Genomic DNA, 14373 nt, shown 5'->3' with positions numbered 1-14373 from the left:
AGTTCACAAGAATGCTTTGCCAACTTGTGCCATGACCTCAAGGTCCAACTGTATTACCGGCAATCCTGTACTACAAATCAAAACTACCTATCAAGATATATCTTGCCATCTGAACAGGTCCAGAGAATTCCGTAATCTTTCCTTACATCACTTTTTGATAACAGTTGATAGATAGTGATGACTAAAATGGCTACAATAAGTCAATATATAATTTTCCCCAAATTTCAATTAATAGCACATGAATCCTACCTTTAAAAAACCGGAGTATAATTAACATGCCATCTGTGAATTATGCTAATTAATTTCCATATGGAACTCAGTCTGATTAGAAAATAGACTTTCTTCTGTATTTCAAAAATTAAGCCCTGTGTGTTTACAAAGCTTAGAAATTATAAATTAAATAATGTTCATTAATACAATAAATTATATTAAAATGACTAAATAAAACTGTACCCCATTACTCATTAGATTTTACATAGCTTGGATAGTATGATTCTAATTCCATTAAAGAAAATACATTTAATGGTTCCATTATCAAGAATTTTTTAAATGGTCTTATGGCATTCAGAAACATTAGTCGTCCTGGTGGGTGGAGGTTCTCAGTTTCCAATACATTTTTAGAAGAGATGAGAATAACCAAAGAGATATTAGTCGACTTGGATTTTCAAAAGACACTGAATCAGTGGAACCAGTAGGGAAGGTTAAAATTCATGGAAGAGTTAAAGGCTCCGAAATTGGACAGGGCCCAAAAACGAGTGCTGTGATTGTGATGTAGGATTACCTGCATTTGTTGCTTCTGATGCAAGCAGCACACAAACTTCACGTTGCCTGATAATTTAAATAATTGTAGAATGCAACCAGCATTAAATGGGCATACAAATTAGGATCAGAAGTATGCCATTTGGCCCCTCTAGTCTGTTAGGCCATACAATAAGATCATGGCAGATCTGTTTGTGTCTCAAATTCCACACTCCTATCTACTCCCGATAACCCTTGATTCCCTTGCCCAACAAGAATCTATCTATCTCCGCTTTAAAAATATTCAATGACCCCGCCTCCACCACCAGAGAGTTCCAAAGTTGCACAATCTTCTGAGAGACAAAATTTCTCCTCATCTCTGTCCTAAAAGGGCGACCCCTAATTCTAAAACAGTGCCCCCTAGTTCTGAACTCACCTACAAGAGGAAACATCCTCTCCACATCCACCTTGTCAAGACCATTCAGGATCTTATAAACTTCAATCAAGTGTTCCCTCACTCTTCTAAACTCCAGTGAAAACAAGCCCACTCTGTCCAACCTTTCCTCATAAGATAACCCACTCATTTTAGGTATCAATCTAGTAAACCTCCTCTGAACCGCCTCCAACGCATTTACATCCTTCTTTAAATAAGGAGACCAAAACTGCACAGTATTTGAGATGTGGTTTCACCAATGGTTAAATGCTTGAGTAGGGGTGCAAAACTATGAGAGGATAGAATGAGTTCAAGCTAGCCTACACTAATTAAAACCAGACTGCACATCTTAAAGAGGAGGTGAGGCTGGAGCAGATGCTGGAAGTTATTTGAAAAGTGACATTGACATGAAAAACACTCAATAATGGTGCAACATGGCAGAGAGTTGATTCCAAGATTTTCTGACTGCAGTGAAGGCCTTAGTGCAAGAAGTGGAGAGGAGCAAAAATATGATCTATCACAGGAGGATATCACCATAATTACAGTGGGCATAGCTGAGGCTGTGGCCAGTGGGGAGGCTGAAACCATCTAAGATGATGATATCCTCATATCTAATCCTCCTTCTTACTTTCCCCTTATCCCGCAATCTCTTCTGATTTACAAGCTGCAGATGGTGTAAACATACAGCTTTTGTTTTCCTCTCCCCACCCTTCACCACAACGCTACCCTGTGCCTTTCTCCTTTTATATACTCGAGGAATGCCACCTGTATAGGCAATGGTGGAAGAGCAAGAGGTGGAAGAGCAAGAATAAGGCAATGACAAAGAAACACTGTCACTCGCTTTCACACTTGCAGCCACCAGCTCAGGTACTGACACTGCGTGCACTTCAGAGGATAGCTTGGAAGTGGGATCTGCATGTGGTAAGACACAGGGCATGAGTGGCCTGCAACCAGGGTAGGGAACACGTGTAACACAGGTGCTAACTTATCGGCGGGTGAGGTGGCACATGCGTTCTGCTGTAGAGGATTCAGGTAAGGATTTTGATGGGGTCGTCTACAGAAGAAGGCTGATGGATATGCACACCAATGTGCGTGGTGCATTGACAGGTTTGCCAGAAAGCCTGCACCCAATGTCAAAGAGCTTGGAGAAATCAGCACCAACTTGGTGTAGGTCTTTCTGCAGAGCTTGGAGTCCATTCTGTCCAATGTGGAAATGATGGCTAACTCTTTTACCACACTTGCGGACCCAAACAGGATGCAGCGTCTGAGGGCCGCCGTCAGAAGTTCATTGTAGCACAAGCAGAAACCATCTGATGTCTGCGTGCTGCAGTAGAAGCTTAAATTGAAGACATGCAAGGTCAGCTTGCTGCCATGCAAGCTCAGACTGCTACCACCTATGCTCAGATGCTGCAGTCCAAAGCCAGGCACTTCTAAGGCCAGAGCTGCTTGAAGGTGTCCTCCAGGGCCAGCTGCAGTCTCTCCCACTGAAAGTCAACAGATTACCACCAGCCTTGCTGCAGCCACTAGTGTAGTACTACATAGCAGTACCAAGACAGGCAAAGGTACATGGAAGACAGGCACTAAAATAATGCACAAGGGTGATTAGTTTATGCTTGAATGCAATATGGCATGATTTAATTTATAAATTCCACGCAGAGCATGACAGGCCCCCCTTTTTATGTTTAGTTATTTTTTCTTTTTTATTTCGTTATTTTTTTTTTAGTTTGTTTAGTTTGTTTCTACTGTGCCTACCCACTGTTTCTGTTTGTCTTTAATGTTTGTGCTTGGAGTGCTTTGTGCTTTACAGTCTATTCACACCCTCTCTGTACTAACGCTTTGTCTTTCAGCACACCATTAACATACCGTTTGCCTTTGTTACATGACCTTCTGGTCAGTTATTCTCTGTGACCCTCTGTCCTACCAACACCTTCTCTTTTGTTACCTCTTGCCCCACCCCCATTTTACTTGCTTAAAACCTTTTACATTTCTAATATCTGCCAGTTCCGATGAAGGGTCACTAACCTGAAACATTAACTCTGCTTCACTCTCCACAGATGCTGCCAGACCTGCTGAGTATTTCCAGCATTTCTTGCTTTTAATTTCAGATTTCCAGCATCTGCAGTACTTTGCTTTAATTCCACAATTTATAAATTTGGTTTGGAATGTTTATTTTCTGGCATTTTTTTATTTTAGCATTGTGGTCAAGCAGACACTGTGATAGTAACAGACACCGGTAAGGTGTTGGACTGTTGGTGAATGGGAAATCAGAGTTAGGTTTACCTGAGGTCCAGGTCTCCAGCGCTGGGCCTGGTTCCAAGGGGCAGCAAGGGCCAGCAGAAATCAATCAGCAACTAACCTGAAAGTAGTTGGTGATTCCTTTAAACAGCACTGGTGGGGGTCCTTCCTACTGCTGAACGTGCTAAAGAGATGGCATTAGCTGAAGCATTGTGCTCCAAAGTGGCAGATCTGATGTCAAATTACACATTACTACTCAGCATGATTCTCGTGGACTGTTGCTACCATGTGCTAACACCTTCACCAAAATGGTGTCTGGTGCAGCTTGCACCAGAAGGGCTAAATTAATGGGCCCCCTAGAGATGGGCTTGCCCATAGAATTGCAACAGGAGGAGGGGGTGGAGGGCCTGTCGCCTTCCTGTCACACTGCAATTTAGTCAGGGGCGGCCGAAAGCTTAATGCCAGCAGTTGTGGGGAGGCGGGGAGGGGCAGCTCTGCCATGCAGAGAGGTTGCCCAGTAAAACGAGGCAAGCTCCTTACAGGCTTGGGGGAGCCTTTCTACGTCGGCAATCTGTGGCCAATGGAGAGCGCCCACCGGCAATCAACCCACCTCCCTGAACCCCACTCCCCCTGCACTCAATGCCCAGCCTCCTTCTCCCCATCGCCGGGCCCTGCCGAACTGGCCGCAGCAAGGGGCGGCACAGTGGCGCAGTGGTTAGCACCGCAGCCTCACAGCTCCAGCGACCCGGGTTCAAATCTGGGTACTGCCTGTGTGGAGTTTGCAAGTTCTCCCTGTGTCTGCGTGGGTTTCCTCCGGGTGCTCCGGTTTCCTCCCACAGCCAAAAGACTTGCAGGTTGATAGGTGAATTGGCCATTATAAATTGCCACTAGTATAGGTAGGTGGTAGGGGAATATAGGGACAGGTGAGGATGTGGTAGGAATATGGGATTAGTGTAGGATTAGTATAAATGGGTGGTTAATGGTCGGCACAGACTCGGTGGGCCGAAGGGCCTGTTTCAGTGCTGTATCTCTAAATAAAAAAAAATAAATAAATAACCCTGCCTCACTTACACTCACGCTCCCGGTCACACTGCTGATATTACTGAGCTGCCAGCCTTGTGATTGGCTGGCAGCTCTTGGAGGTGGGATCCCCATCTTTAGAGGGACAGGGATCCCGGTGGCGGGCTGTTTTATGGCCTGGTGCCATAGAATTGCACCACCCATCTTATCGGCTCAGTGCTAGGAGCTCAGTCAGCTGCACTAAATTCAGCCGAAGTGTGCACACACACCATGGACACCATTTTGGAGGCAAAATGGCACTTGTAGCGCTGAAAAATGGGTGCTAATGGTCTGAATTTCACAGCAATAAAGTTATCTAGATGGTTTAAGAGGCACCTTAGCAACAGAAGACACAGGATAAATGGAAAATGTTCTGTCTGGGGAACAGTAGTAAGTAGTATTTCACAGGGACCAATTCTTGCTCGAGTTTTAATGTCCTTAAAACAAAAGGGGGGAAAAATTTAATAAGGCTAATAATCAGATGTGAGGATCATGGTGTGCAATTAACCTGTGCTCGTTCATAGTGATGCAGGCAGCAGGCAAACTTCATGCTGCTGGCTAATTTAAATAATAGTAATGTGCAGGCCATGCTAAGTGCACTGCTGAGTAGTTGCATGTCTCAGCAGGGGGCCCAATTTTGTGTGAGGCTAGCACCACTTAACGCTAGCCTGCACTACTTGAAGCCAGACTGCACCCCTTGAAGGTGAGGTGCATTCTGGCAGCAGCAGCTGCTGGAATTGGTTAATGAGGAGTTTATGAGCAAAAAGAGGAGTGGAAACAGTGCAACAGGCGAGAAGTGTGCCCCAACGTTCTCCGATACTGTGCTTAGGCCTTAGTGCAGGAGATGGACAAGAGGAGAGAGGTCCACTTTCCTCAGGGGGCCATCAGGCCCTTCAGTTTGACATTACGAAATAGTGGGAGAAGATAGCCATCACGGTCAATGCCAGCAGTCCAGCTCTGAAGACCTGGATGCAGTGTTGCAAAAAGTTCAACGGCTTCATGCGAGTGGTCAAAATCAGTGAATGCATCTTCACAAGCTTACAAATCAATCACTGGCCTCACACACTGCTCCATTCATCACATCAACTTCACTCAACTGCCAACAATTTCTATCAGTCAGGACTCATTCCCAAAGTTCATTGCTTCAGCTCACCCTTAGCACTGCTGCAAGCGTCACACTCACATCGGGGCATTGAGTACAAGAGTTGGCAGGTCATGTTACAGTTGTATAGGACTTTGGTTCGGCCACATTTGGAATACTGCGTACAGTTCTGGTCGCCACATTATCAAAAGGATGTGGATGCTTTGGAGAGGGTGCAGAGGAGGTTCACCAGGATGTTGCCTGGTATGGAGGGCGCTAGCTATGAAGAGAGGTTGAGCAGATTAGGATTATTTTCATTAGAAAGACGGAGGTTGAGGGGGGACCTGATTGAGGTGTACAAAATCATGAGAGGTATAGACAGGGTGGATAGCAAGAGGCTTTTTCCCAGAGTGGGGGTTTCAATTACTAGAGGACACGAGTTCAAAGTGAAAGGGGAAAAGTTTAGGGGGGATATGCGTGGAAAGTTCTTTACGCAGAGGGTGGTGGGCACCTGGAACGCATTGCCAGCGGAGGTGGTAGATGCGGGCACGATGGAGTCTTTTAAGATGTATCTAGACAGATACATGAATGGGCAGGAAGAAAAGAGATACAGAACCTTAGAAAATAGGCGACATGTTTAGAGAGAGGATCTGGATCGGCGCAGGCTTGGAGGGCCGAAGGGCCTGTTCCTGTGCTGTAATTATCTTTGTTCTTTGTTCTTATCTCATAGCTTGCACACACTGTCAACTAGTCAACTGTAGCAGGTACATCATCCAAACACATTGCACCACACTCACTGACACACTTCTCCCTCTTTTACAGGGTAAGGTGGCCCACAATTGGAGGTAGCAGCACCTAATAAGCAGGCGATAGGCATGGCTACATGTCCTCAGCCCCGGAGGAGATGGTGCTGTCAATTCTTGGTGCAGCCATGAATTAGGCCATGGCCAGCAGTGGTGCTGAAACAATGTAGGATAAAGGTATGCTTTGGAAAATCCACCTTCTAACATCCTACTTACACCTCATCCCACAACCTATTCTGATTTACAAGCGTCTGTTGGCATAAGGATGCATCCTTGCTTCCCCACTACCCCCCTCACACAAGCCGACCCCTGTTTCTTTATCCTTTCAAATACTTAAGAGCTGCCACCTGGTCAGGAACTGGTGTGGGAACCTGAAGTGAAACAGAAACAATAGAATAATGATAATGAAACACCATTACTCCAGCTCATATTTGCAGCCACCAGCTCAGGTACTGCTACTGCAGGTACTTTAGAGGATAGCATAGAGGCGGGATCTGCACATGGTGAGTTATTGGACAAGAATGGCCTGCAGTAAGGAAAGGGCGAAAGGAGAGCAAGAGTGATTGCTCCCTGAAGGGTCAGGTTGCAAATGAGTTCCACGACAGAGGACTCAGATGAGGACTTTGATGGACAATATACAGAAAAGGCTGCTGGGCATGCACACAGAAATGCTTGGTATATTGGCAGCCTGCCAGAAAGCCTGCTGTCACTGTCAAGGGGCATGGAGGAGTCAGGCTCCAACTTGACACAGGGTCTTGCGCAGACCTTCACAGTCACTGGCAGTCCCGTCCTTAACCTGTTCCAAGGTTACAGGTCTGGTTGCAAGTGGTGGTAGAGTTCTATGAGCACCTCCTTCATAAAACACAAATAGCACACACACTGCTCCTGGCAATAGGTGGAGATAAAACGAGTGCTCCAGGAAGACCCAAGATGGATAAGGCCTCCTGCTTACAGCCCTTCATTCCCCTCCTCCTCACTCTGTGAGCAGCTCCTCCTCTTTTTTATTGCCTCTGCTCCATCACCCTCTCATGTTGCAGCCCAAAGGGGATTGCAATTATAGCACCTGTTTTATGATTGCCTTTGAGAGTGATAGAGTCATAGAGAGATACAGCACTGAAACAGGCCCTTCGGCCCACCGAGTCAGTGCCAACCAACAACCACCCATTTATACTAATCCTATATTAATCCCATATTTCCTACCACATCCCCACTATTCTCCTACCACCCACCTACACTAGGGGCAATATACAATGGCCAATTTACCTATCAACCTGCAAGTCTTTGGCTGTGGGAGGAAACTGGAGCACCCAGCGAAAACCCACGCGGTCACAGGGAGAACTTGCAAACTCTGCACAGGCAGTACCCAGAACCGACCCCGGGTCGCTGGAGCTGTGAGGCTGTGGTGCTAACCACTGCGCCACTGTGCCGCCCCAAAGTGATGTCCCTTTAAAATCTTACTACGCTAATAAACCAAGTGCCAGGATGCAGTCATGTGACTACAAGCCTGAGTCACTCTGCTACTGTAACATCTAGGGGCAGGTTTTGTAAATAGTTAATTCTGCACTGTGTATAATAGTTTAGCTGTAAATATACCTGTTTGAGATCTTCAACCAACTGAACTCCACACATCTCATTTATGTTGCATCAGACAACATAAAAATAACTCATTACATGGCGGCAGAAGTCCTCATTACACGGTGGCAGCTCCTCATTACAGCACCCATGATTAGGAGCAAGTGGTCTGACCAGAACACTTTCAGTCACAATCAAACCACTCCCTGTCGCTTTCACCAACTTTAACCAACTCTTCAAACCACCAAGCAATTCTACAAACGCAAACAGAGTTAATAGAAATTGATCAGCAACTAACCTAAGAGCAGTTAATAGCTTCAAATAGTACTGTTTGTCATGGGGGTGAGGTCACTTCAACCCATGCTCTGTGGTGCGTGTTTAAGAGACGGCATTAGCTTGGGTGGCAAGGTCAAGAATAGCAGTTCACGTCAAGTCAGCGTTACACATTGAAAGACGTCACAATCTGCCTAGTCTGCATGCTTCTGATGCACGCTCCTAACGTATCACAAGTGTACATGCACGGCACGGACGTCATTTTGGTTCCAAAACGACACCCATAGAGCTGAAACTACAGGCCCTATGGAGCCCAATTTTGCGGCTCTGGTTTCCAGCATTTAGGGAAAAACAATTACTACCTTTAGATAGTGATGACTCCAATTACGTTAGCTTAATTACAGTTCTGAATATTTGAAGGTGGAATTAAGTCTATGGGGTATTAATTAGAAAAACCCAGCACGGATTTGTTCGATGCAAATCGTGTTTAACTAACTTGATTGAGTTTTTTTTAATGAGGTAACAGAGATGATTAATGAGGGCAATGTGGTTAATGTGGTATATATGCACTTCCAAAAGGTGCCACATAATAGACTTGCCAGCAAAGTTGAAGCCCATAGAATAAAAGGGAAAGAGGCAGCATGGAATTGCAGTTGGCTAAGTGAGAGAAAACAGAGAGAAGGAATGAATGGATGTTTTTTGGATTGATGGAAGTTGTCTGCTGGGGTTCCCCAGGGGTTGGTACAGGGACCACTGCTTTTCTTGCGATATATTCATGATTTAGACTTGGGTATGCAGGGCACAATTTCCAAATTTGCAGATGATACAAAACTTTGGAAGTATTGTGAACTCTGAGAAGGATCGTGATAGACTTCAAGAGGACATAGACAGGCTGGTGGAATGGGGTGGGCGGGGGGGAACCAGGTGGCTGATGAAACTTAATGCAGAGAAGTATAAAATGATACATTTTGCTGGGAAGAATGACGAGAGGTAATAGAAAATAATGGGTACAATTCTAAAGAGGTGCAGGCACAGAGGGACCCTGGGAATGAGTAGAATCGAACCACATCTGAAAATTTTCTGCCATCAGACCAAAAGTGGATCCAAACCCCGATGGTGCCAGCTGGCCGCATGGCACTGTGATTGTACAGGAGGTGGTCACTTAAGAGGCCACCTCTGCATTCGCCATCCAATTAAGGATGGTGGGCGGGTTCCTGAGGCGGGAGACCCAAGCAGAGGGACCAAAGCTGTGGACGAACGGCAGCCCCACTGGGTGAGGTGGACATTGCTGAAGCATGTAGGGGAGCGTGAGGGTGCTTCAAGATGGAGGCACTGTCTGAACAGTTCAGCAAAGTTAAGAATAAAGAATGGCCACAGCTGTCAGGCCATCATTGAAGAGGGGGAAACCCCTTCACAGGATTGCTAGTGGTTGCGGCTGTGGCCTTCTGAACACCGCAGCTCCGGGCTGAGGGAATTTAGAGGTGGCGTTGATGGCTCCCTATCAGCTGCCTGGCTCCAGCCTCAGCTGGGGGCCCGTCCAATGTCAGGAAAATCCAAGCGGATTCACCAATTTGCGCTCAAGTAGACACTTAATTGTCCTACTTGGCTACCCGCCACTGCTGAGCAGATAGCTGCTGCCAGTTTGACCCCATTGCCTCTGATACGATTGCTCAGAGGTGGGAACGCAATGGGGAGGTAACCCGTCACAATATTTTCTCATTTTGCTCCCGGTCCCGCCCCCAGACCTGTCTCCGCGGGGCCAGGAAGATTCCACCCTATATGTGCAGAAAATGTTGAAGGTGGCAGAGCAGGTTGAGAAAGTGGTTAAAAAGGCATGCGGATCCTGGGCTTTATAAATAGAGGCATAGAATACAAAAGAAAGGAAGCTATGGTGAACTTTTATAAAACTCTGGTCCAATTCTGGGCACCACACTTTAAGGAGGATGTGAAGGCTATAAAGAGGGTGCGAAAAAATTTACAAGATTGGTTCCAAGGATGAGCGGCTTCATTTACTTAGATATTTTGGAGAAACTGGGGTTCTTCTTACAAAAGGTTGAGAGGAGATTTGATAGAAACGTTCAAAATCACGAGGGGTCAGACAGAGTAGATAGGGAGAAACTGTTTCCATTAGTGGAAGCATTGAGAAATAGAGGACATCAATTTAAGGTGATTGACAAATAAACCAACAGAGACATGAGGAAGTTGCATGCCTTTAAAAAATTATTCTGCTCTTCTATTCTTACCACCAAAGTGAATGAACTCAGACTTCCCCACATCATACCCCATCTGCCACCTTGGGCTGGATTTTAACAAGCCCTCGACATCGTGATCCATGGTGGGGGGGGTGGCGGCTTGAAGATGGCTCCAGATGAGGCCCACCACAGCCTCAATGCCGGCCCTCCCAGCGGCAGTGAGGCTCTGTGGCCGCAACACCCCCACCCCCACCCCGGTGCCACAGGGTGATGGGACCACAATTTAAATATGCAAATCAATAAAATTAATCAATTTAAATACACTTACCTGAGATCTTGAGGGATCCTTCAGATCCCCATCCGGGGAAACGTGGCGCCACACTGGTGGAGAGGGGGGAGGATGTAAGTTTGTCAGTGTCGGGGGGCAGGGTGGGGGACGGGGTCAAACACACGTAATGGGTGTAGGGGATATTGGGAAGGGTTGAACCTTAAGTTTTGTGCAGTTTGGGGGGAGGGGAAGGTCAGACGTAAAAGTAAGTGTTTTTGGGGGGGGGGAAGGGCAAATAGTTACTGTAATTGTTTTTGGGGGGTGGACAAGGGGCATAAGGAATGTATTTATTTAATTTTGGAGGGTCTTTCTTTAAAAATTTAAATATGCCGGCAGGGCTGGCTGCCTTTAAAAATGGCGCCACGCCTGCGCACAGGCAGCTGACGCCATTGCCGGGGACAGACAGCCCGCTCCCTCCACGTGATTGGGGGCAGGCCGCTCTGGCTATTTAAATGAGCTGCTGCGCTTAAGATCACAGTGGCTGTGGCGTGCAGCCCGCATGGGTGGGCCGCTATTTTTTGAGCTCGCCGCCAAGATCAGTGGTGGGCTCTTAAAATCCAGCCCCTTGTTGCCCACTCACTTAGCCTGTCTATATCTCTTTGCAGCCTCTTTGCGTCCTCCTCACAACTTGGATTCCCACCTAGCTTTGTATCATCAGCAAACCTAAATACATTACTGCAAAAGCAAAGTACTGCAGATGCTGGAGATCAGAAACAAAAATAGAAAATGCTGGAAATACTCAGCAGGTCAAGCAGCATATGTGGAGAGATAAACAGAGTTAACGTTTCAGGTCATGACCTTTCATCAGAATTCTCCGTCCCTTCTTCCTTCGAAGCTGTGGGCTAATGACTTCCCCGCTTACTGTACGGTTCTGAGGATTGCGCAGTTCTGGTGTGGCTCTTGAGCATAAACATTAAAGAAAATTCAAACAGCTAATAACTTTTTCTGTAAATGGGTTGAGGGGAAGAGAAAAACAAATACAATCTTTGAACTAAAACTACCCTCAATATTGAATGATATTCCCTTTAAATGACCTACATATGGTTAACTTAGTTCAGTCAGTCAGAAGGCTGCAAATTCAAGGCTCATTTTGGAGCTTCAGCACGTAATCTAGGCTGACATTTCATGCATTACTGAGGGAGTGCTGAATTATTAGAGATGTCATACTTCAAATAAGATGTAAAGATGACATCTGCAATGTCAGAGGTTTTAACTCAAGATACTGATTCAGTGATTCAAGTTGATGTCAAAGATCCTATAGCATTAAGATCTCCTGGCCAACACTTCTCTCAGCCAAAATATCAAGAAACAAATTTTTAAAAATCAAGGGCTTCTGGAGAGGGAAATGACATGAAATAGACAAAGGGAGAAGATTATGGTTCTCCAATGAGGTAATCACTGAATTTTGTCAAATGATAACAGATAGCTTGAGGGCGTCCTCCGTAAATTACTTTTGATAGTGGATCATTCTAATTTCTGTGAGTGGGGGAAGGAAGAGAGATTTCATGAGGATTAGCCAAACAGCTATGTAAACTCACATTCAAGAGCTGTCCAATTTGATGTTCCAAAGGGATCACAAGCTCTTCTTTTTCCACTGAGACACAGATAAACATTCAGAGACAAGTTCTGCACCAGTGCTGACTTCCCTAATGTCTCAAGTGCCACTAATGACACTCATGTGGAGACTGAGGCAGTCTGTCAATCTCATGGATTTACATTAACTGCAAATGACTTTCCTTCAATCAATATACAAGTGCTTTACAATACATAATGAAGGATTTCCATGTGAATGCCTAATAGCCAAGATCAACATATGACTTCTTAATTCTAACCAAGTACTGTATTTGCAGCATTTGAAAAGGACCAACTGCAAGCTGTTGGGGAATCAGGGCTACAATCAAAAAATACTTCATGACTCCACCACACAACCCACCGATTTTAACAGAACATAAACATACTCCATCACAAAGGGAATGTTTTCTATTCTCAAGCAGTTTCAATCCTTTTATTGCTCTGATTGGATCGACTCTACAATATGATCCAGCCAGACTGTGCAAAGTGATTTTAACCTGCTGCACACCGCACAGCCTTGCCATTGTGAATTGTTTCCAATTTGATACCAATGAGGAACACACCTATGCTATAGCCAGCAATAAGGAAGGACTTCAACTGCCTGTGTTAGCAGATGAGGCAGCATTGACACAGGAGTTGGGGACAATCAATTTACAATCCATTTCAGTTAAAATAATCTGCACCAAGGTGAGAAATTTTAACCACAAATCTGGCTCCGGCAAGGTTACAACACATTGACACATCCTCCTAACCTTGTGCTTATGCAAAAATATTACAAATATATGTAATAAAGAATGAAATAATTTAATTGCAATAAAATCACTTGTCTTTCTCTTGCTGTTACTCCAACAACCACTCCATTATTTGAATTTGCTTTTGTTTCATCAGAAGTGGATGGAACAAAAATAACAAAAAATATGGTGGTAATTTAAAAAATATGCTGAGTCCTCTTTATGAATGGTGAATATTGTCTACTGTGTGTATTTTGTGCTGTTCTTCTATGAAACTCATATCTCTTGCTGAAGTGCGGCCATGTACCTGTAGAGATCTCTTCAGTGCACTTCTTCTGGGACTGGTATCACTGCAATGAGGTGCCTCAACCTTCTAATTTATTTGAAGGAAATTGTTAAACTGTCATTCACACAACTAATAATCTCCTCCCAGCCTCACCTTCTGGTGTGTAAATTGTGGGGTACACTCCTAAACTGAAAATACTTTCCTTCCTGATCAGTACATCTTGCACAATGAATGACACTTAAGTGTTCATAAAACATATTTGTTTCTTAGATATTAAGGTGCTAAACAGGAAATCAAGTTAAGTTCTGATTGGACAGTTTAAATTTCTGAATAGCTAGTTTCATGGTGGTACTCATAGCGGCTTGCATGAAAAGTTCCTCTATTACAGGCCTTGACAGATGGCACTTTAAAACTCACCCCCAATCGCTCTCAATAGTTAACTTACATTATGCCATCACATCTGGTATAAGTACAAGCTAATTGCCTCCACTTATGATAAATGGTACTTGTTAAGTCAGGGTGAATTAACTGTACAGGTCAAGGGTCCAGTGGTTATAGAAACATTAAAAATTTACAGCACAGAAGGAAGCCATTCAGTCCATTGGATCTGTGCCAGCCAAACAAAGAGCTATAGAGCCGAATCTCACTCTTCAGCTCTTGGTCCATGCCCTGAAGGTAACAGCATTTCAAGTGCAAATCCAAGTATTTTTTTATATGCGAGGAAGGTTTCTACTCCTACCACCCTTTCAGTGAGTTCCAGACACACTCTGGGTGAAAAAAATTGCACCTCTAATTCTTCTGCCAAATACTTGAAATATTTGCCCCCTGGTTATTGACCTCTCTTCTAAGGGAAATAGGCCCTTCCTATCAGCGTTAGGGGGAGAGGGTGGTGTAATGGTAATGTCACTGAACTAGTAATTCAGAGGCCCAGGCTAATGTCCTGGAGACATGAGTTCAAATCCCACCACAGCAGTTGGTGGAATGTTGCCGAGGAGATTACTGAGATACAGCCTACTAGGCTAGATGGGATTGAGATTCACAAGGAGGAGGTGTTAGCAATTTTGGAAAGA

At 44.9% G+C, this 14373-nt stretch overlaps 1 protein-coding gene across 1 annotated transcript in view; it reads right to left on the bottom strand.

The window, feature by feature from the left end:
- Window positions 1-14373, bottom strand: part of LOC137372405 (protein unc-80 homolog) — a 500647-nt gene that overhangs the window by 264643 nt on the left and 221631 nt on the right. The window lies entirely within an intron of this gene.

The sequence above is a fragment of the Heterodontus francisci genome, chromosome 7 (genome assembly GCF_036365525.1).
Source record: "Heterodontus francisci isolate sHetFra1 chromosome 7, sHetFra1.hap1, whole genome shotgun sequence".
NCBI classification, from domain to species: Eukaryota; Metazoa; Chordata; class Chondrichthyes; order Heterodontiformes; family Heterodontidae; genus Heterodontus; species Heterodontus francisci.
Note: the sequence above shows the minus strand (reverse complement) of the source record. Positions and strands in the feature narration are given on the sequence as shown.